Source organism: Vulpes lagopus, chromosome 17, assembly GCF_018345385.1.
Source record: "Vulpes lagopus strain Blue_001 chromosome 17, ASM1834538v1, whole genome shotgun sequence".
In the NCBI taxonomy this organism is placed as follows: Eukaryota; Metazoa; Chordata; class Mammalia; order Carnivora; family Canidae; genus Vulpes; species Vulpes lagopus.
In genome coordinates, this window is record NC_054840.1 from 35,135,746 (window position 1) to 35,160,229 (window position 24,484).

Genomic DNA, 24,484 nt, shown 5'->3' on the forward strand with positions numbered 1-24,484 from the left:
AGCCTGGGATCCACCTCAACCTGTCAATTGCAGCTTACACACTAGCCTACCCCCTTCCCTTCCGGTCTCTGCTCTAGAGGCCAAGGTCCTCCCATCACAGAGCAGGGCCCTGTGGCAGGTGACCTCGCCCCTTAGCAAAGGGCCCAGGCTAGGACACTGACACTGTCCTGTCCTCTGTACCTGGAGGAAGTCTTCTGACCCCAGCTCCAGTGCACGACTGAATGTTTGATCCCAGTCTTCCTTCTTAAGGAGGAAGTTAAGGCGACAATGAGGGGTTTCAGGTCAGTGTGAACACAGGCAGGAGGGTCTGTGCAGTGTGAATGCCCCCTGCTGTGTTCTCTCAGCACACGGGACTGGGCATTTCCCAAAGCAAGGTGTTTGCCTGTGTTTATGAGACAGCGAATCACTGAAGCAGCTGGATGCAGCATGTGGCTGGCCCTCTGTTCCCCCCCCCCAGGTGTTTTTTCAGACAAGCATGGGGGCCCACACCTGAGGAGCCTAGAACAGTTTCTGATTTTTGAACTCTTATATATTAGTTTGTTTCCCTTTTCCATTTCATTAAAGCCTTCTGCTGTGGTTTGAACATTTAAAACAAAACCTATTTTAGCATTTAAGACAATCATAAGATAGAAACTTTTTTCTTATGGTTGGATAACTTCCAGTTGGCTATGGTAATTTTTAAACCCTGCTCCAAGCCAGAAAAAAATAACCGAGCCTGTTGTTGAAAACAAGACAATAGCGCAAAATGGAGTTGCTGATGCTAAGCCCCACATCACCAAACCAAGAACTAACTTACTTAGTTTGGGCTCTCCCAGAAGGGGAAGCTTAAGTGAGTCAATCAGAAATCAGTGCCTTGGCATTCGGTAGGCGATGGGTGCAATACACCCTGTAGGGTCCAAGACCCTGCCCCAAGCTGCACCACTTTGACATACTGATTATTTGTTTTGAATTAAGATACTTAAGAACAGCTAGTATAAAAAGAATACTCTAGCCCTCACTTTGCCCTCAGAAAGCAGGAAATAAACTTCCCGTGTGCAAGGTAGAAGGAATAAAGAGACACCCTTAACCACCAGAGATATTGGAACTCTGATCCCCTAAGACTGTATAAAACACCCTTTGTTACATTTGGCTAAAAGTAAAAGCCCAGATTCTGTTTATAATTCCTTACTAATTGAAGCTCCCAAAGTTGTTATTTTTGCCTTCTCAATTCTTCACAGATTTATTGTCTGTCTACAAAGTTTAGAAACTATCTGCCTTGGTCAGTTCTTTGTGTCTCAGTTTCATTATTGGGTGTCTGAGTGCATGTAATAAAACTTTGGGTTTTTTTTCTCTTGTTAATCTGTATCATGTCAATCTCATTATTAGACCAGCTAGAAGAATTTTGGAGGGTAGAAGAGATTATTTTTCCCTTTTCTACAACCCCTTCATCCCCTAAAGGAAAGCAACGCTGCAATAACCAACCCGTTTTTTTCTTTTTTCCTGTCAGTATAACTTTCTTGTTTCTGCTCCCCTCTGCTTATAAAAATATTTTATTATAGGACCTTGGAACTCCTTTCTAGCTGCTAGATTGGATGCTGCCGATTTGAATGGATTTTTGCTCAAATAAACTTTAAACATTTTAATAGGCCTCAGTTAATCTTCTAACATTGCCAAATGCCAAAAACACATTCACATACAATTGAGGTATAAAAATGAGCAAGAACTCTGCCTAAAGTCTGACTGTCTGGACACACCTGTCCTCCTTTGCAGAGAACATCTTGGTTGAAATAGTTTCCACATTTCTGCCATGACTGACCCTGTGAATTTGATTGTGGGATTGACAATTTGCTAGAATATTCTGGAACTCTGAATGTTCCAGGAAGCATTAGCAAAAATGGGAGGTGCTAGAGTGTGTAGACAAAGTTCAGGTCTAACCACAGGATGACAGGAGACTGAGTTCCAGGTCTGGTTTTCAGGGCTTCATCACCTCCCACTCAGAATGCCTCCTAGCCCATTCCTACTTTCTTTTGTTGAAAACCACCTCGTTTTCAGAATGGCTATGACTTTCCTTCTTGTCTTCTTTCTATGCAGGCTCTTGGGGTCTCCAGCCTGACCCAGGCTTTTGTAGGAAGCACAGTATGGATTAGGTACCTCAGCTGCTGGCTACCTGCCCCATATGCTATTCACTTTGATGAGGGTCACAGCGGCTTAACAGGTGACATCTCACTGCACTGTGTCTCCTCCCTGGGACCATCTACAGATAAGGTTTCGACTCCAGAGTTGGACACTCATTGATGCCAGTGATGGAGACGGGGCTGGGGAGGGAGGTCTCCGGGTCCCATTGGATAGGCCTGCAACCTGTGCCGAGGGTTGGCATGGACCGTCATCACACTCAATTCTGAGTCACAGTGAAATAAAGCTGCATGGAGCAATTAAAGATGAAAATGACAGAACAATATGCCGGGCCAGTCATCAGGGACTGACTTATGTTCATTGACATTATTCATTTATACTGTCCCAGAACTGGGAAAACCAGTGCCAAGACTGGATGATGGAATTTACCATCCACAAACACCTGGCATTGTGATCATTTTTGCTATTTATTTGGCTTTATTTTTCACAAGTCAACAGCTTCTGAATGGTTTTTCATACTTACCTTGCCTCCCATTCAGGAGAACTCATTGCATCAGATTTTCCCAAATGAAGGGTCCCAAAACGTGTTTCATTTTTAAAAATTGAGGTAAGTGAATAAAATATAAAATACACCATTTAACAACTTGAAGGTCTATATTTTAGTGGTTTTGAGTATGCTGACGATGCTGTGCCATCATCACCTCTACCTGGTTGGGGAATATTTTCATTGCCCCAAAGGGAAACCCTTACCAGTTCACGCTCACTCCCCAACCTCTGCTCATCCAGGCCCTGGCAATCACTAATCCATTTCTGTCTCAACTGCTTTGCCTACTCTGGACATTTCATATAAGTTGAATCCTATGACACGTGGCCTCTGTGTCTGGTTTCTTTCACTTAGTGTCCGATTTTCAAGGTTTGTCTATGCTGCAGCCTACGTCAGGGGTTTGTTCCTCTCTGTCAGGAAGTGATGTGGACAGGCTGCTTTTGCTCACTCATCCATCCCTGATGAATATTTGGGTGCTTTCTACCTTTAGCCTTTTGTTACATTTCTATTTATTTTTAGCAGCTCTTTATTTTGTTTTTTCACCATGATTTAAAAAAAAAAAAAACACAACTCATTCTTCTTGTAGACATATCCTGGACTCCAACTTCCCTGTAGCTTCCTGCCTGGAGTTAAAGAAAAGCCTTTGTTTTCTTGGGATCCTGTTGCCAATCAGGACAGGATAAGGCTTCCAGAAGATAGCTGACTTCGGTAAAGCAGGGCAGCGAACGAGGCAGGGAGGAATGTAGGCCTCCAGGACTCTTGTCCAAAAAGCTGATGTGTGGGCTCTGCTGAAGTTAGTTCTCTACAGCACGTCCCTCCCCCAGGCATTCACATGTTCTGGAACTGTCCCCACCCAGATCACAGCGTGATGAAGGCCTACCTTATCCACCAGGGACACCTTGAGCAGGAAGATGATGCTTCAGCTGTAGACAAACACCTACACGCGTCCCTGTTTGGACGTGTGAATATTGGAATCCTGTACTTGGCAGAAAGAAGACAGACCCCAGGACTTGAGTGTGACCAGTTCTGACATCAGAAGTGGCAGTGGTTAGCTCTGGTGTATTCGTGTTTTTTCAGTTGACACCATCTCTGCTCTGTGGACATTTTGGCCTGGGTTATTGTCCTGGACAATTGTAGGATGGTGAGCTGCATTCCTGGCCTCCCGCCACCAGACCTCATAGAACCGCTCCACCTCTGCCCAGGCACAACCAACAGAAACATCTCTGGACACTCCAAATGTCCCCTGAGTGGTATGTGTGGGGGGCCATCTCTGCTTGAGAACCACGGGGTGAGATAAAATAAACAGACCTCTTATTCCCAGAACCTCTTGTTTGGGTCTTAGTGGGAGGGAGGGACAGAAAACAACAAGAAATTACAGGTGGGACGGGGTTCTCTGGAGAGAGGGAGCCGCACCAGGGAAGGTGCGTGCATGCTTAGATTCAGAGCGTTTTCTTATCTGGGGACACTTTTTAACACTATGGCTGATGACGGGCTCAGGGCTTATTGCTCCCTGGCTGCCTCTCTGTCTCCGCTCATTACAAGAGCCTTCCTTTGAAATCTGTTTCTGGTTTTTGCCCTCTTTGAACAGAATAGTGAATGAGGTCTCGGAGATTAATGGCTCCTAAAAGCCACTCTGTTCTGATCTTTCTCCAAGGGAAACAAATCACCATGTTTTCTGAATGCAAGGCCCTAAAATGAAAACACTGGCTGTGGCAGGTGCTCCCCCATCAGAGGGTTCCAGTGGAAATCCTCAGGTGGACTTTCACATTCTTCTCTCAAGGGACTTTTAAACAGGGCACACCAGCAGACTCCTTTGGCCCAAAGGGTCATAAAGTTGTGATCAGAGTCTCAGAGGTGGGTCACCTCTGCCTCAGTGGCCCCCCAGCCCCACGACGTTTCCCACGTTGAGCCTGCCCAGGACCCTGGCACGGTCGTCTGTGGAGCTCTGTCCTTTCTTTGCTCCATCTGGAGGTTTCTCTTTGCCTGCTGTGTGCTGCTCTCTGGACTTGGCTTCCGTGCTTTCAACTGCAGAGGCCGTGCGGATGGATGGCTGTGTCCTCCGGCCCTGTTCGTGGCCCACCCTCTGCTTCTCTTCCTCTGCTCAGAGCGCTTCTCCTCGGTGTGCATAAACGGGGCCCCTGCTCCACATCATTCTGCTAAATCCCTTCTACTTTATATCCCGGCTCTTAAAGGTGTTCTTCCTTCTGCTTTTGTCTTTTTGGCATTAACTGCTATGCCAACAGGAGTCGGGAGGCCTGTGGCAGCTACCGCCTGCCGCTAATGAGCTGGGTGACCTTGCTCGGGCCACGGGGGGCTCCCCTCACTGGCTCTTCTGGAGGAGAGGCCCGATGCCTTCTGCCTCGGAGCTGTAGTTAGCAGATGATGAGATGATAGTTTTTAGAGTGTGTTGTGAGGTGAACCTATAAACGGAAACTGTGTCTATATTTACCCGTTTCCTGAGTTCATCGCAGCCCACGCCTCTATCCTGCCGTCTAGCACATTCTCTTTACCCTACTTACTCCTAGCTGCTTTCCCATTTCCCCTTACTTCCAATTTCTTATTTATTCTGTGTAATAGCCTTTAAAGAGCCTGGTCTTGGGCAAAAGTGCCCACTTGATCCAAGCGGATGGTCTCCTTCCAGACGGGAAAGCTTCCCTTCAGAGCTGCCTACGAGCCCATCCTCGACTCTGTCCCCTGTGGACAATCAGGCCAAGAAAACGTACTAAGATCTACCACTCTCCCCTTGCTGTCCCCTCTTTCCTCCTGTGTCCCTTTGGGGAAAGGGATAAGAGGAGAGAGAGACAGGGGGAGGAGAGATGTGATCCTGTACAGCCCAGAGAGGCAGCATCTAGCCAGCACATGCCACCTGCACTCCTCGGTGTGTGGGCCGGCCATGGCCATGGGGGCGTCCTGCAGTGCTGTGGGGAGGACACGGTGAGCAAAGGGTCGGCCGATCTGCTGGTGAGGTCTGTACAGGTGCCCAGCCAGGCAGAGGTGGTCCAGCTGGGGTTATTCTCTTTGTGGTTGTTCATGACTCAGCTGTGAGGAGCCTCCTGGCATGGTGACCCCTTCTGCACCTCGATGCTGAACAGAGGAGTATTTTGGTGTTTGTGGTCAGTAAAGGACACTGGTGATGCAGCCGCCGAGCACACCGAGCATTGAGAGCGGAGGCACTCGAATGTCTCTCGTATTCTCTCTATCCCCTGCCGTCCAGCAACCCCTGCTCAGACTTTGTCACAAAGAACACGTCCCTTCCGGCGAAACTTCACAGCCCATGTGGCTTTGACAAGGTGTCAGCCACAGAACAACAGTTTTCAGAATTGTGTTTTTTTTTCAGGGACACAGAGGAGGGAGAATCTCTGGTGTTGAAGGAGGCGTTCTCTCTCTCTGTTGAGTCATCCCTGCCCAGTGGGCTCCCGAGGGCTCTATTAGCAGGCGTAATTCAGTTGAGACTAGTAACTATTCATGCCAGATGGTTTCCACCATTGGTCCCTAATCCATCGTCTCCATTCTAAAGGCTATTACTGGGAGCTGATATTGCTTGATAGGGAGGCGAGGACCCATCATTCCTGTTGCACCCAGTGGCTTCACAACAGCCAATTGGCACTCGTGACGAAGCACCATCCTTGCTGGGCCATTGCATTTGGAATGGGGCTTTCGGGATTTTTCCAGAGAGCTGACTTTTTCAATCTCTGCGTTAAAGAAGTATGAAGAGAGTGCTACAGTTTCCAACATGTGATTAGTTTTAAAAATGAAAAGAAGAGATGATATGGAACAGATTTGGAAATAGAAGGAAAGAGGGGACAATTATCCTTGGAGTCTGGCTGGGGCAAAGAGAAAGCAAGACACAGGGCTCAAGCTGGTGGCTTCAGTCCAGAGACAGAGGACAAGTTAGCAGAGCTTCTTGGGAAGGGAATGCAGCAACAGCTACTCAAGCTCTGGGAGCCTTGCAAACTCTTGGCCCCAGGGACCCCACTAGGAGGAAGTTATCCTGAGGAATAATTGCGGATTATCTCATTTCTGCAACTGCAGGCATGTTTATGATGTTGATATTGATAATAAAGACATGTGGACAACTTACACATAAAAGGTTGGTTGATGACATTATAGGATAATATTTACAGTTATCTTCTTGCAGAACTTATTCTATTTATTAAGTAAAGCCAAAAAAGTTTAAAAAGCAGCGTATGCAGCTACCGTAATAAAAATGGCATAGAGGTAGACAGACCAATGGGATGAAACTGAGTGTACAATAAACCCATACATACACCTGTGGTCAACTAATTTTCAGCAAGGTTGCCAAGACCGTTCAATAGTCACCTCTTTGGGGGGAGAGGATCAGCTCTTGAAGAAGTGATGTTGGGATGACTAGATTTCCACATGCAGAAACAGTTGGACCTCTACCTACACCACATACAGGTTCTAACACAAAATGGACCAATCATCTAAATTTAAGAGCTAAAATCATAAAATTATTAGAAGAAAACATCAGGGTACATCTCCAGGACCTTGGGGTTAGCAATGGATTAATTCTTAGGTATGACACCAAAAGAATTGAACAACAAAAAATCCCAGAAGATTTGAAGTTCATCAAAATAAAAACTCCATGCATGAAAGAACATCATGGAGAAGAGGAAAGGCAATATACAGGCTGGAAAAAATGGTTATAAATTACACATTGATCATTGATATATACATCAAAATATGTAAAGAGCATTTAGAATTCAACAAAAAAGACAAAGAACCTAATTAGGAAAGTGAAAACATAAGAATGTGAAAACATATTTATCCAAAGAAGACATACAAATGGCTGAGCATGTGAAGAAACATATCAGTAGTTACCAAATGAAAATGAAAACCATGAGATACCATGTCACACCCTCCAGTGTGCCTGTAGTAATTATAAAAAAAGAAAAGAAAAGAAGAAAAGAAAAAGCAAATAACATGCTTTGGTGAAGGTGTAGAGAAATTGAAGCCTTTGCACATTGCCAGGGGGAGAAAATAAGTCGGCCTCTGTCGAAAACAGTTTGGCAGTTCCTCAAAAAGTCAAACACAGAGCTATCCCGTGACCCCACCACTCCCTGCCTGGAGATAGACTCAAAAAGATTGAAAACGACAAGTGCGTGTTTATGGCCATCAGGACATGTACAAAGCCAAAAGGTAGAAATAGCCCAAATGTCCACCGACAGACGACTGAATAAAAGGCAGTAGACTCGCATGATGGTATCTTATTCTGCTATAGAAGGGGATGAGGTACTGGTCCATGCTGTAAAGTGGATGAAGGCTCTCACGTGTAGTGCCAGCTGAAGGCAGAAAGATATAAAAGGTCGCATGTGACATGACTCTGCTTGTATGACGTGTCCAGAAGATACAGATGATCTGCGGAGACAGAAGGTAGCCTCGTTGTCAGAAAGCAGGAGAAGAATGCTAAATGACCAGTGGCTTTTCCTGTGGAGGATGAAGATGTTCTGGAACCACACAGAGGTGGTGGCCGCACAACAATGAATGTACGAACTGGCCACCAAATCCTTCGCGTGAAAATGGCTAATTGTGTTATGTGAATTTCACCTCAATAAATTATTTTTTTAAACACAATCTGTGCAGTATGGTATTTTTGTTGAAAGTGGGTGCACATAGTCATAGGGGAGAGAGTCTGGGCCACGACTCGTTTACAAAAGTGCGGACAGTGGTTACCTCTGGGAGGCGGGGTTCCGGGGGGACAGGCGGGAAGTCGCAGCTTCGGCCGGGCCTGGTCCACAGGGGTCTGCAGTGGCCTGGTCACTTCTCGGCTTTGTGACCAGGCAAGTCACTCTGCTCTGCGTCAGAGCTGTCAGCTTTCAGTGAGTTGCACATGCGTGGGGAAGCCATGTCATCGGAGGGGGGCAGCTCAGGGGTGCAGGCCCAGCAAAGCTGCGCACCCAAGCCCTCCGCGTGATGGGCTCACCTGAAGCCTCAGCACCCAGGCTTTCCCTGGGCCAAGAGAAACGGCCTGAGAAAAGCAGGCGGTGACAACATCCAGGACACTCAGGTGACATGGACACAGAAGCACAGGATTGGGTGCCCCTGTGGGCGGGGTCTTTGGAGCCCTCTATAGAAGGTTCGCTGAACCCAGCACCGTCAGTGAACAGCTGGGGATGACAGTGAGGGGCGAGAGAAGAGACGCACCAGGCATCGCTGCCCTCTAGCTTCCGGCAGGGACTGAGGCGGAGGAAGTGCCCTGAGTGCCCCAGGTCCTATCTGGTTGCAGAATGTCACCTGCAGCTGGGTGGGCCCCACTTTCTGGTCACCTGTGTCTGCACAGGAGCGCGTGTGTGTGGTGGCGCTGGCTCAGGGAACCGGATGAGACTGCTGTCCCCCGGCGCTGCTCTCTGGGGACCCCTGGCATGGGTGCAGCAGGGGGCGGGCAGGGAGGGGAGGCCCTGCAGGGGGTCCCAGGCCATGCGCCCCTCGGCCTTGCTCACGCAGCAAGCTGGCCACTCCTGTCCCCTACTGATGGGAGACGCCCTGGGGATTGGGGGCAGGGGGTGATGCCCAGGGCCCTTCACACCTGGGTCCCTTCCCCACTCTTCAGAGGTGAGTCACTGAATCCAGCCCAGGCCCAGGAGGGGGCCGGGCTGCACTGGCTCCTGGAGGGAGAGAACTCTGACCGGCAGCCCTTTGCTTGCTTGGTTTCCTCTATGGTATCTAGCAGGGTCCTAATTAACCTGCGGGGGTGGGGGGGGGGGGGTGGGGGAGGCATGGATTCTTTCTACTTGGGTTAAAGCAAAATTACCAAAGTAAATATTTTTTATTTTTTATTTTTATTTTTTAACGTTCCAGATCTCTAAGGCATTTGATAAAATGAACTGCTCCCTCTTTCTGGAAACTGATTCCTGAGGTTCTTGACCTTGGCAGCACTTTTCTGCACAGACCTACACCCATAACCTCTATGCCCTCATCTCCAAGCCTTGGCCCCTTGTGCCACATAATTTATTTCCTGAGCATCTTGGATGCTCTTTTTAAATTTTGAATCATAAAGCTCATAAGCCTAATAACTGAGCTTTTGTTTTTTTCCCCCAAATAAATCCCTGCCCTGAACCTCCATGTTTGTATGCAACGAGTGACATTCAAACTTCAGTTATGTTTTATTTTCCTTCTTTCTCCTACCTGCCAGATTAACGCATCACCTAGTCCTACAGGAAGGAATACACCTGTATTTTTAATTTCTTTTTAAAAAAATTTATTTATTTATTCATGAGACACACACACACACACACACACACACACACACACACACACACAGAGAGAGAGAGAGAGAGAGAAAGAAGCAGACACAGGCAGAAGGAGAAGCAGGCTCCATGCAGGGAACCCAACCCGGGACTCAATCCTGGGTCTTCAGGATCAGGCCCTGGGCTGAAGGCAGGCGCTCAACTACTAAGTTACCCTGGAATCCCAAGTATTTTTAATTTCTTTTTTTTTTGTATTTTTAATTTCTAACACCTCACTGTGAAGTAACTGGTGGAAATGGTCTTTGGGGAAGAACGTCCCAAGGGCAAATGCTGGTGTGCTGCGTGCTTGTCTCTAACGTGGGCATCGCGCACTTTCGGAGGTGTGAGGACACAGTGGTCACCCCACGTGAGGGCGCGCTGGGCTGCTGGGCAGTGGCTTGGCCCATGCCGGGCCCTCCTGGTGGCCACGGCCTCCCTTCCTTGCTCCAGCTCCTCATCGGCCACAGCCTGTAGAGCTGATCACAGTGACCACCACCTCCCTCACACTGTGCCCTTGCCCGCAGCCTCAGAGGCTCCAAAATCCTCCGTGGGCTAGCCACAGCCATCGCAATTTGTCTCCATCCTGACTTCCAGCTGTACCTCTTCTATCCACAACGTCCTGGATTAGATTCTGTGTCTGCGCTCACCTGTGGCCTGTCCCTTCTTCTCAGCTCTTGTTACCAGAAGCTGCCCCTGGAAGCTTCTCATCTTCCACCGAGCCACACGACCAAACCCTTCACCATAACTCCATTTCAACTCTGTTCTCTGCCACCGGCCTCATGGCCTTTCCAGCCCATGGCAGCTGCTGCTGCTCCTGCGGCCACATCATGTTTCTTCTCCAGGAGCTCCCAGGGAACCTGCTGCTGTCTGCATGCCCCCAGCACCTGGTGAGCCCAGGAGGGCTGCCAGACAGTGTGCAGGAATAAGGAATGAACCATATAAATGTCAAAGGGACCGAAGCAGAGCAGGGTTGCCATCTCCTCTCAGGACTCTGGCTCTGTGGGAGCCTCAAACTATCCCTCAAAAGCCAAACAGCACCTTTTCTCCTTACTAACCCTCAACGTTGTATTGTCAAAGAAAACAGTGACACCCCCTCAGTCATATAAAACACACGGGTCACTCTGGTGCTTTTTATTTTTAAAATTTTTTTCTTAAACAAGAATTTATTTTCAGTTTATTGTTTTACGATCCAGGGCTCTTGCTTTTTTTTCTTTTTCTTTTTTTTTTAAAGATTTTATTTATTTATTCATGAGAGACACAGAGAGAGAGAGGTAGAGACACAGGCAGAGGGAGAACCAGGTTCCTGTGTGGAGCCTGACATGGACTTGATCCCAGGACCCCGGGATCTTGCCCTGAGCCAGAGGCAGATGCTCAACCACGGAGCCACCCAGGCATCGCCCAGAGCTCTGGTTTCTTTGCAGACTTCACACAAGCCCTGTGAGAAGGTCTTGCTGGGAGGAGCCAGGGCGGGCCAGCCATGGGGCTCTGGGCACCTGGCAAGGCCCCTCAGAGGTTCACAGTCAGAGCAGGTTATAATCCAGGGCAGGTGGGGTTACAGCTGCTGAGCAAAACACATCCTCTCCCTCAGTCTCGGCCACTGTGCTTTCTAAGGACCTGAGGAAGGCCAGTAGGAGTCTGGGTTCTCAGACCCCCCAGGATGGGGAGAGGGGCTCCAGGCTGCAAGCCCACCTCAGCCCTGCCCCACCGCCCCAGGGGCGGGTGCTCCCTACCTAGTCCATGGGGCTGTGCTCCCACACCTGATCCTCTGGCTGGGACCCCAGCCCGGCGGTGAGGTCTAGCTGGGCTCACTGAGCTGGGGAGACAGCTAGACAGGGCGTGTGGCTGCATGGCTGTGGACTTCGGGGGCCCTGCACCCCATCTCTGTGTCCTGGAAGGGGGTGTGCTCCCAGTGGGCACCTGTCTTAAGGACACTGACTCGTCGATTGCAACTCATTGCCGAGCAAAGACAGGGAAAGGTGTGGCCTCCAAGCAGAGAGGTGGCCCGTGTAAACCTAGGGGACGTTTGGATCCCTGGAACCGCCCGGCTCCTCGAGCTTTGACAGCCGCTCTCGGAAGACTTCGGCAGCACGGGCCAGTCGGAGTCCCAGAGCTGGGCCGCCCGTCCCCGTGCGGGACCAGACACCCGGCAGCAGGCAGGGACCGCTCGTGTCATGGATTCGGTCTGAGCATCTGCGTTTCTTGCCCGATGTGCTTCGGTTCCGTTCAGCTCAGCGGAAAGAAATGACTTCCCCCGCTGGAATTTTGAGCGGTGATTCATTCTGGTGGAAGCGCTGATAATTAAAAACAGTCACAACAAAACGAGGCGTTAGAACATATGAGTCCTGGACAGTCATCGAGCCCAGGAGGCCCCAGCGTAATGACAGCAGATGTGAGAGCAAATTAAATTTCCAGCTCACTTGTGCCCCCTTTTCAGGGGCGAGCTCTCAAAATTGGTTGGTTTATGCAAGTGACTATAAAGTGTGGAATGCCTTTCTTGAAAATGATTATGCATATTTAAGAGTCATTAGAATGTCAAAAATACATAGGTGTGACTCCCAGGAAGAAGTAAGGCTGCCTTCAGGCGGGTCTGCTGCAAACAGCCTCCCCCGACGTGGAAGGCACAGGGACGTGTGGGGTGATTGATGCCCAGATGGCGCAGTGTCAAGGTCAGCGCCTTGGGAAGGTCAGAGCCGCGGCGCAGTGACACTGGCTCACATGAGTGATAAAGAGCTCATTTCCGAGCCCAGGTCGTCTTAAGACAGGTGCTCACTGGGAGCACACCCCTTCCAGGACACAGAGATGGGGTGCAGGGCCCCAGAAGTCCACAGCCATGCAGCCATGCACCCCATCTAGCTGTCTCCCCAGCTCAGTGAGCCCAGCTAGACCTCACCACCGGGCTGGGGCCCCCTGGGGTTGAGGAGGCAGAAAGGGGCGACTCCAGCAGCCTGGGCTGGGGGCTAAAGGTCTGCACCCCTTTCAGCAGGCTCAGCGCATACCTGCTCCATGGCCCAGTGGGGACTCGTGCCAGGGCCTGGTGGTGGCCACACCGCCACTCAGCGGCTGCAGGAGTGCACTTTGAATCTGTGTACACATTAAAAAATTAACACTTTTGGGAAATAGCTCTGTCGGCCCAGTGCCAGGTGAGGTGGAGCCTGGGATGTTCCTGCTAGGGTGAGTCCTGGGGTGGAAATATTTCCCAAGAGGATGCCCAGGCAATGAATTTAGGGACCTGGTAAGTGAAGGTCCCAAGCAGAAGCATGTCCTCGACTGGCTCTGAGCCACAGCTGGGCTGGATGGAGAGCAGGATCCAGGGGGCCCCAGGGCCTGCAGGGGGCCCTGTGGGGACACCCCCGGGGTCCCTGCCAGCTTTGCCCCTTTTCCTCCCACACGCCCATGGTGCCATGTTCCTGCTGCTTCAGCCTGCACTCGCTGTCCAAGGGGAACTCCCGGAGGCCACAGTCCTGCGGGCCTCCTGTCGCTGAAGAGCTGGCCCCGGGGGAGAGAAGGGTCTCTGAGGTGGCAGTGGGCCCTGTTGAGAGGGAGCAGGCCCGCCGGCCTGGCCTGGGGTCCAGCTGCAGCCCCTGGCTGCTCTGACGGGGTGGGAGGCTGTTGCACCCCCCACCGCAGACCCGCCGAACCTCCTCCTCAGGGCCCCGGGGCTCCAAGGCAGGGCTAGAGGGCCGTCCTCACCTTCTGCCTTTCAGACCCAGCATCCCCCTGGCCGCATGGAGGCTCCTGGTTGTGGGCAGTGCCCGGATCTGAGCAGCTGCCTGGCCTGATGCCCCAACTCCTGGAAGAGATGTCCACTAGGTGCAGCTAGGACAAGGCGGGAGCACTGGGGGTGCAGTCAGGGCTGGCGGGGCTGAGCTGCGGTGATGGAGACGAGACCAAGGGGCCTGCCGCCTGCAGCCGGCTCTGCGACCTGGAACAGGATGATCCCCCTGTCCCGGAGAGGCAGCAGGGACGGGCTGGCTTCTCAGCACTCCTGGGGTCATGCTATCTCCCTTCTCGGGGCCCCCACTGCCCTTTCTGCCCAAGCCCCCAGGATGGCAGTTTGAACTGCAGGGACCCCTCAGGCCAGGTTCACAGGACGGCTGTGCTCCAGAGACGCAGCCGAGTGGCAACAACAGCCTCCAGCCTGTTCTAGGAGCTTGGGGCCGGAGCCCGGGAGAAGCCAGGGTAGAAGGCTCACGCAGAGCCCCGAGTTAGTTCGCTGGGGCCGCAGTGGCCACACACACACAGATGGGTCAGCAGAAGCAGCAGCTCTTCATCACTTGCTTCTAGAGGCTGGAGTCCATGGCCAAGGTGTGGGCAGGGGGGTCCTTGGGCAGCTGTGAGCAGGGGCCTCCAGACCTCACCCCCGGGTTCCCTGCTTTGCTGGCCAGCTGTGGTGTCCTTTGGCCTGTAGAAGCATCACCCCAATCTCTGCCTTCATGTTCACATGGTGTTCTCACTGTGTGTGTGTGTCTGTGTCCAAAATTACCCTTTTCAGGGGACACAAGCTATCTCGCATCAGGGCCCGCCCTGGCACACTGTGGCCTCATCTCAGTTTTACTGTATCCACAAGGACTTTGTTTCTAAACAAGGTCTAGGATCACCCAGAGAGGGAAAGTGGTACCCTGGACGGTTTGTCCACTGGGTGCAATGAGCTGGATCCTGGCGAGGGTTCCTGGTTGGGCGACGTAGACTGGCTTCCAACACACCATCTGGGGCTACAAGGCAGGATCATTCTGGAAGAATGCTGTTGAGCTTTGACCGTGTCTTCCTGTTAAGGAGATCTGTCAGCTTGGAAACGTTGCCCTAAATTACCAATTGTTATTAACTTCCACTCAAGCCACACACGGAAGTCTCTATCCATCCTCCTGGGGTGCTAGACAGCCAGTGAGCGTTCTCACTTGTGGGTGACATGGTCCGTACTTTGTGCAAAGGTGATGAAGGTCCATGCCCTCTTCTGAGACGTTCTCAACAGGGCGGCTTGGGAGAAGAGCAGATGAATATGCTCTTTGGGTGTTGGGCTGGGCTTTTGCGAGACTGGTAGGATCTTAAGCTCATTTTAGTGAGAGAGTGAAGGACCCTGAACTTCTCATAGCTGCCTCTCCCCTGCATGGACGCCCCCCCGATGAGGGTGACTTTTCAAGCACCTTGCAGAGAAGAGTAACTGCCAAGGTAATAGAGGCAACTGCATTTAATCATTTTCCTAATTAATGCATTTATTGCAGCTCCTTGCTGCTTTTCGGGCTGAATGTAATGAGCGAGAAGGAAGTGAGTATCACAGGGATCCTCGGCATTTTCACCTAAAGGTTAATTAACCTGGGTGTTATCTGCGAGATGATGCCCACTCCATGCTGGCAGGGGGAGTCATAAGGACGGCTCTGAGCACGTGCCCAGCCGCATGCAGACCAAGGTCACAGGAAGTGAGAACTTTGTCTGATGGGCTGTTGCTTTTGAAAGGATGTTAATGTAGATATTGATTGAATTCAGTGCAGAGCGCATTATAGTTGGAAGCTTCTGGTAAATGGGAAATGAAAGAAAAGGGTTGCTGAGCAGGACCATAAATTGAACAGGTGCCTGAATGCTGGAGCTGGATGAAAATAGACTTGGTGTCCATTCACATATCGATCTGCATTCATAGCCGCCATCCACAGGCGCTCCGAGCAAGGGGCTCTCTTCCAATAAAGCTGTTGATAGACCTCGATGGAGGGTCCTCCCAACAAGCTGGCGGAGCTTCCAGGCTGGTGCATTTGCACACGATGCTGGTCAAGGGCCAGTCCCGGGCTGCAGAGGGCACAGTGCCCTGTGCTGTTGATGAGCAACATTGCTGACTCAGCTTGACCTACCCCGAGAAGCTCAGGAAGAGAAGGAACCTCACATCCCTGGCAGGGAGCACTTGTTTGGAGAGGAGTTCACTGTGGCACATAATAATATGAGTAAAAGCAGGAGTAACCAGTCCCCCTCACCAGCCCACAAATTAAGAAACACAATGGAGCCCAATTCAGGGAGATGCACAGGTAAGTCTTTAAAATAAATATACACTTAAGCTCAGCAATTGTGCTTATAAAAAAATGTTACCCTAGAGAAAGACTCACAGATATATGTGAATATTTGGCCATAAAGATGTTCATTGTATCATTTTTCATAATAAAATTGGAGACAGCTATGAGTTTATGACTTTTGATAGGAAAACCTACCTAATGTACAGGTTTCCCACACCAAGCAATTTTGAAATTCTCTGTGGATGGCAACCTACAATTTAATTCAATTCCGGCACAAAACTGCTCAGAGTTAGCGCAGAGCCCACAGGTGGAGGGCTCGGTCCCATGACTGTCCCTACTTCTGGAGCCAACGGTAGATCTCACTTTCTCACCCGGGCTCTGATCAACTGGCTCTAAGGAAGAGGCCCCCACTCCCCTTGCCTCAAGATTGACAATTTGCTGTGAAGGCTCACAGAACTCAGGGAAATACTTTATTTTTATGGGTTTATTAGGAAGGATGTCATTGAGGATTCGCATGAACAGCTAGATGAAGAGGTACGCAAGGCGAGGTCCAGGAGGGTCTGTCTCTGTGGAGCTGCAGCGCGGCCCCCTCCAGGCACAGGGATGGGCTCACCCACCCAGAAGCCCTCTGAACCCTGTCTTTCAGGGATTTGTTTAAATATAAATTTATTTTTTATTGGTGTTCAATTTGCCAACATATAGAATAACACACAGTGCTCATCCCATCAAGTGCTCCCCTCAGTACCCGTCATCCAGTCACCCCCACGCCCTGCCCACCTCCCTTTCTACCACCCCTAGTTCATTTTCCAGGGTTAGGAGTCTCTCATGTTCTGTCTCCCTTTCAGGGATGTTTTGATTTCATCACATGAATGATGAATGATTATTAATCCAAAATCCACTCCTTCTTCCTTCCCCCTAAAAAAGGTGGGTGGGGCTGAACGTTCCCAGCGTCTAATCAAAGTTTGGTCTTTCTGATGACCGTGTCCACCTGGAAGCTACCTGGAGGCCGTCAAGAGTCACCGCGTTAGAACAAGAGATGCTCTTAACATCCATGAAATGCAAGGGTTGTAGGAGCTCTGTGCAGGGGACTGGAGAAGAAGACCAGTATATGCGTCAGATTTTATCACAACATCTCAACGGCCTAACACATTTTATCTGTGTACCTTTGGGCTTTGTGCCTTGGTTTCCCCACTTACATTTTCGCAGGGTTGCTTTAAGCTTTAAATGAACCGATGCATGTGAATTGCTGAGAACAATGTCAGCCCACAGAAGCTCTAGTGCAGCTAGGTGTTATTATTGCTATGATACAATTGTTTGGAGGGAGGTGGGCTCAGGAAAGCAGAATTGTCAAGGCGATGCGGGGGCTTTGTGGAATGGCAACATGCTCACAGTCATGGGGAAAGAGGTTATTTTAGTTTGGTAAGTAACACACGATTTTATTTTCAGACAAATGTATGGGTGTGCACATATGCATGCGAGAAAATTTAATAATGGATATCTGTAGATACCTACTATATGTATTATGTATATAAAGAGACTTCCTGCTAACATTTATTGTTTTATTTCCATACATATATTTATAGTGTATATATGTATGTATTGCATATTTTATTGCACATATTTATGTATATACATGTACAATATGTAAAGTATGTATTATTACATATTTTGTGTATTATATGTATATATCTACATGTGTATACATGTACATATGTATATGTACACATATATGCTGTGTGTATATACATATGTATATATACACTGTTAGCAGTGGTTCATTTTAGATATTAAAAATAAAAGTGATTTTAAATTTCATCTATTTGCTATAGTTTCCAATTTTTCTACGATGAAAATACGTATTAATTTTCCCATTAGAAAAAATTGTTTAAAACATATATTAACATTAACTCAACATCAGATTCCAAAACCGGCAGTTGAGGATTGGAACTTTATCGAGAGAGATTACTGTTCACATTTTTATATATAAATATATAGCCCCAGTTTTAAGGTTATTTGTGTTGAGTGTTGTCACCAGACTGAAGGTGGGAGGAGCAGGTTGGACAGCACAGGCGCCAGCCACCCAGAGAGCTGGATAGGAGGAGTTGGTCCTTACATTCCTAGCCTTTTACACGTTTTTAAAAAAAGATTTTATTTATTTATTCATGAAAGACACACAGAGAGAGACAGAGTTACAGGGAGAGGGAGAAGCAGGCTCCCTGCAGGGAAACCGATGTGGGACTTGATCCTAGGATCCCAGTATCATGACCTGAGCCGAAGGCAGATGCTCAACCACTGAGCCACCCAGGCATCTCTCATCAGTCTTATGTAATACCCAGTGTTCATTATATCCCATGCTTTTTCTCTTTTCTTAAAATGGAATTCAGTCTACTATGTGCAAGGTGAGGCTATTTCTTTCATTAAGCAAAAACAAAAGAACATCTGAATGGCACTGAAAGTTTGGAAATACTAATGGTTGTTGGTGAAGCTGACCTCAGAGGATAGCCTTAATATGGTGGGTGGGGATGGCAGCAAGTAGGAGATTAAGAAATAGGGCTGCAAATAGAAATCTGACAAAATCCACTTCCCTGTTGGTTTAAGCCTCATTAGGTACAGCTTTTATTTTATTTATTTTTAAATTTTTATTTACTTATGATAGTCACACACACAGAGAGAGAGAGAGAGGCAGAGACACAGGCAGAGGGAGAAGCAGGCTCCATGCACCGGGAGCCCGACGTGGGATTCGATCCCTGGTCTCCAGGATTGCGCCCTGGGCCAAAGGCAGGCGTCAAACTGCTGCGCCACCCAGGGATCCCCTAGGTACAGGTTTTAAATGAAGATAGTAAAGTAAAAATAGATTTTCCCTTCTTTCCACTCGTGCTAAATAATCACATCCTTAATTTGTGGTCACATGAACAAGAGGCAACATGTTGGCACAGGCAAGATAATCAGTGAGTTTGTAAGAATCATCTTGTAAAACGTTCTCTGCAAAAACCCCAGTCACCTTTGGGATCCTCCAGGGGATTTCACTCTAAGGGGAAAGAACTGACATGTATAGAATCCCAAAGCACTCATCTGTTTTTTGGTTTTTGGGTTGTTTTTGGTTTGTTTGTTTTTCACGCAACAGGTCCCCTTGGCTAAATAAGAGGCGTTGCTCTGGCCAAAGGAATTTCTTGACAAAGGAATAGTCAATGGATCATGCTTTTACTTTTCTAGCCTCTCACAGGTAGGAAAGTATACCCCGTAGGTCAAATTTTTATATTTGTTTATTGTTCCCATATATTTGTTATGACTTAACTATAGAAACAATAAATGTTCCAAAAATCACTGTGGGCTTGGTCTGACTTAAGAGAATGGCCGCTGTGAACCTACTCTCAGCTATCACCGGCTTCAATCTCTGTGCAGCATTTGAGAAGTCAGTGCCCCCTTCTTGATACAATTATCTCATTCTTGGTTTCCACACCGTGGACTCTTCAGATTTTTCCTTCCCATCTTGACTGTACCTCCTCAGGCTTATTTCCCATCCACATCTTTTCTGGAACTCTGTGGCTACAGTTTTCATTATTGTCTGTTACCAAATAGTCCCTTTAATTATAGGAAGTTGGGGAATTGCAGGGACTTAATTAGCATTTAAAAGAAGAAAATTTTGACATTTGGTTTAATGAGCATAGTGAACTTATAGCTCTGAGCATCTTTGCGAAGACAATGTGAACTGGAGTGGAAGTTTGCAACTAATTTGAATATATTAAATCCATTGAGCTCTTCTTTAGCCACATACGTAGAGCCATATGTTTAGACGTCAGGAAGAAGCTATTGATGGCATGGATGATGGCATGTATTGTGGTTAAGACCACACCCATGGGATGGTCTTAATGCATGTGACTGCAGCAGCTGCATGGCTTTGCTATGTCTCATACCCTCATCTGCAAGACGGAACATCAGCACCAATCTTGGCAGGTTGCTGTGATAATTCGGTGAAATAATAAATGGTCAGTGTGTAGCCTTGTGCCTGGGATGCAGTAGGCACTAAAGGAATAAATGAAGGGATAATGAAAAGAAAATAACATAACGGGAGACGCCTCAGTGACATCTTATGAGTTCATGGTAGGGAGTTACACATTATCTGACAGGCAAAGAACAGTCATTGGTGGTTGTTCAGCAGAGGGTGACTTGCTCAAAGCAGGGTTTTATAATGATTAGTTCTGCAGTAGTATGAAAAGTGAATTGGATGGGGAAGGGGATACAGACAGAATATAATTGCAAAAGTCCATGCATGAGTAATGAATATGGCAGTGCAAATGGAAACAAAATGCAGATAGAAGAGACTTTAAAAGAAAAGATCCCAAAATCAACTGGTAAAAATGTGAGAGAGAATTTTTAAGGAAACCCTTTCAATTGTGAAACTGAAAAGGAGTGGAAAATAGGACTATTTGGAGTAACTTGGGAAATGCTAAGTTCAACATCCAGCCTGCTGAATTTAGACATGCTTGTGCAACATTGGTGGAGTAAACAATGGAAAGCTGGGGACGTAGACTAATTATGAGAGAGATTCCATGGTAGGACCTTCGGATTTGAAGGATGGGAAGTGCAGGAGCAGAGTAAAGGGAAGAGTAGATGTTAGGGATCCCATCACAATGGTGACAGAAGGACCCAGTGGATGGGAGAGAATTGCTCTCTGTTGAGGAGGAGGCATTGCTGACAGTGTTAAAGCTGGGGAATGAAGATTGAGGAAAGGCCACTGGGTTGGTCAGAGGAAGGACTGTGAGCTGCAGTGACATTCTCAGCGCAGTCCCATAAATGATGGTTGAGAAGATGGAAAGTCAGGTGGTGCCATGGTGAGGAGAGAGAATGAGAGGTGAGGAGCCGCCCTAGGTGCTGCTTTGGTCTCTGGCTGTCAGCTCTTTCTGGAAATGGGCACGTTTTTGTTGTGGTTATGGTGGTTGTGTTCTTCCCTAAAGCTGAGCTTTGAGGCCTTGAATAGGTGGGATACCAAGCTGTCAACTCTTTTTTTGACATGCCTATGGGAAGGTTCCCAACACTCTACTAATTTCCTAAGTAAAGAGATCAGTTGAACTCCATTACCCATTTGGGAAAACTGAACTCTGATAAAGTTCTCAGAGCTAGTTTTCCTACCCGTGCTATCCTTGGATAAAGCTTTACAATTGGACTATAAAAAAGGATAGTTACTAGATAGGACATGTGATCTTTTGTGCATGTGGGTAAATAGTGAGCCCATGGAAGCAAATGATGTCCTTTTAGAATTTGGTTTCAGTCAAGAGATGAATGAGTGTGCTAGAGACTTAGTCTCTGTCTTTCTCATATGGCAATCACATCTGTGTCCCCAGAGATGGCACTTTCACCTCCCAACTCCAGTAACCACCCCCACCCCATGACCTCTGCAACATTTTGGTTCCCTTGGCTTCTGCAGGTTTCTCACACTGGAGTTTATCTGAAGGACTCACTCAGTGCTTGTGTCTGTGGAAAGTGGTTAAATACAGTGGACTCATGAAAGCACTAGCAGTGGGGGGCATGATTCACTGGAAGCCCACCCCATTTTCATTCTTTATAGCAATACTCTCATAGTATTCCTATGCATGAGAGAGCTAGAAGGACATAAACACAATATTGGCTGACAAAATCCATAATTATCTTAATTCTCCACAACAGGACTGGGATCAAGAACAATTTAGTAGCGGGGGCACCTTGGCGACTCAGTTAGCTGGACGTCAAACTCTTGGTTTCGTCTTGGGTTATGGAATGGGGCCCTGAATTAGGCTCTTTGCTCAGTTTGGAGTCTGCTTTTCCCTCTTGCTCCCCCACTCCCTCAGATAAATAATCTTTGATCTATCTTTGATCACATAATAGTGATGCACATTCACACCTCAAAGTCCATGTGGATCTGGGAGGGGGATTAAGAGGGTTGGAGCCCAGGGGTTGGAAGTGTGAGGTGGTTGGGAGAGCGAAGTTTTCTGTAAAGTGCTCCTTCTCTGAAGCACAGTCATGAGCTTCCCATCTGACCTCCCACAGAAGGGGTGTATATGGTTTGCTGAGATTAATAGAGGGTTTTTTTGAAAAACCTCAACCAAATATGTGGTCTTGTAGAGTTCTTGTTCACATACCAGATAATCAGTGACAATTCTCTACTTGACCTAAGATATTCAAGAGAAGGAGGAACTGGAGACAACACCCATGACAAATGTGATGGTCAGATCACAGAAAGCATTCATGAACAAAGAGAAGAAAAGACTGAGGAGTGAGTGAGTGGGATGCCCTGTGCACATAGAGTTTCATGCTTTGGGCTCTGCCCACCTTTTTGCTTCATCTCCTACTGGTCACTCAGAGACATCCTGGGTTCCAAGCCCAAACGAGGTTCCCTAACATGGACAGAGTTTACTAGTTATATGGAAATTTCCCATCTGCTCTACTGAATTGCCACCACAAGGGATAAATAGGTCGCCAAGCTGTGCCTACATTCATTATATTTTCGTCGTGTACTCCGTGCATCCTTCTAATGTGATTGCTGTGCAGAGACCCAGACAGTGTCTGCGGGCAGCTTGCTGTGTCCTCTAAAGTTCCTTGTGTTATGCTTGCCAGCCATATGCTGAGAAGCAACACCTTCTATCACAAGTGACATTATCCAGTGTGACATATTTCGCCTTGTCTCTCAAGACACAGTGGCTGTGTAGCTGCTTCATCCAAGGCAAGGCCACCATGTTTCATCCCCACACTCATTGCTGAGTGCTTTTGGATGCATGAGGGGGGTGCCATGCAGATGGCTGGATTTCAAGATGAGCCAGGGGATGTCCAGGTGGTACGTGATGGCCATTGGCCGCCTCTCAGACTTCTGGTACTGAGCACAGAGCGATACTGAGAGCAGGGAGGCAGAGCCATCTGTGTGAAGTCAGCTTTCAGAAGCCTGCAAGACAGGGGCAGCTAAGTGTGATTGGGATGAATCTTTCTCCATGAAGTTCTCATCCTGCTAAGAGCAGGGGATGAACTATAAATAAGCCATCTTTACACGGTAGGGAGACAAACAGATCCTGTGAACATGGCTGGCTTCTCTCCCTGTGGCCTCTGCCCTTCATGTGTCCCTGGAATCTGCTTTGGCATGCTTCTTCCTGGTCATGGCCCTGGCTAGCAGGTGGAACTGAATGATGCCAGCTGGGTGGCTTGTTGAGCGCAGGGACTTCTATCCAGATCTCTCCTTGTGCTCCCCAGGCAGATGGAGAATCACAGTTGTCCAAAGCTCATTGTTTGGGAGGGTCAGTTTTAGTTCTGTCCCTTCCTGGCTGTGTAACCTTGGATAAATTACTGAACCTCTCAAGTTCTCTGTTTTCTCATCTGCCATTTGGGAGTAATTCCAGTACCCTTATCTTGGTGGTGGTGTGCAGATAAGTGAGATGACCCACAGAAAAACACTCATCCATCACTTAACAATAAAGAAATGTGTTTTTAACTGTCTCCTCCATACATCATTTGCTGTCCTATTGTCACTTTCAAATGGAGGTGTTTTTTCCCCCCCATATAAAGAAAACTCTACCTGGTTGTTAAATGTCACAAATTCTAGTCATTATTGACGGTAGCTACATCAAGATGCAAGAAACTCTTCTTCCTCCCTTCAAATCATTAATCCCAAACTGTCAATTCAGTGCTACCATTGCAATAAAAATGCTACTTCTACTTGCTTGGAGTTTTAGTCTCACCAATGATTTTGTTTTCTTTTTAACCTCTCTGGTTTTAACTTCTCTAGTTCAGAAAGAAATATCTTTTTATGTCAAAAAAGAAATGGTAATTATATGAGGTGATGGAGCTGTTACCTGTGGTGGTGATCATTTTGCAATATGTAAGTGTATCAAGTCAACACATTGTGCACCTGAATCATATACTATGTTATATGTTGTTTACATCTCTATAAATTTAGTGAAAAAAGTATACTTGGCTTCTTCGAACTGATTAAAAAGCAAAGTATGTATTAAAGTATGTAGGGTAACTTGCTTTTCTTTTAAGTTTCCCAACAGACTAGGGGTAAAAATCAGACAATAGTGGAGCCTTAGAGTAGAATGGTTTCAAGAGGCCACATGAGTCCTGTCCAGGATAAGAAGTAATCCTCAAGGCCATGAGTCATGTTCCTCTCTGCATTTTAAAATCACCTGGGGACCACTTAAAATCCCAATGCCCAGACTGCATCTCAGACCCATTAAATCAGAGCAATAGTGTTTTATAAGACTCAGATGATCCCAAAGGGTCATCTACGTGTGAGCTGGGTGGTGACTTGATTATTGTCTTAGTTTGGGCTGCTATAATAAAGCACCATAGACAGGGTGGCTTATAAACAACAGAAATTTATTTCTCACATTTCTGGAAGCTGGAAGTCGGAGAAGAGGGTGTTAGCATGATCAGGTTCTGGTAAGTTTTCTTCCAGGGTGGAGTAGACCCTTCTCACCATGTCCTCACATGGCAAAAGGAGAGCTACTTAGTCTCTGTCTTCTTCCTGTAAGAAGACTAATCCCATTCTTCAGGACTCTATGCCCATGATGCGATCACCTCCCAAAGGCCCTACCTCCATATGCCACAACACTGAGGATTTGAAT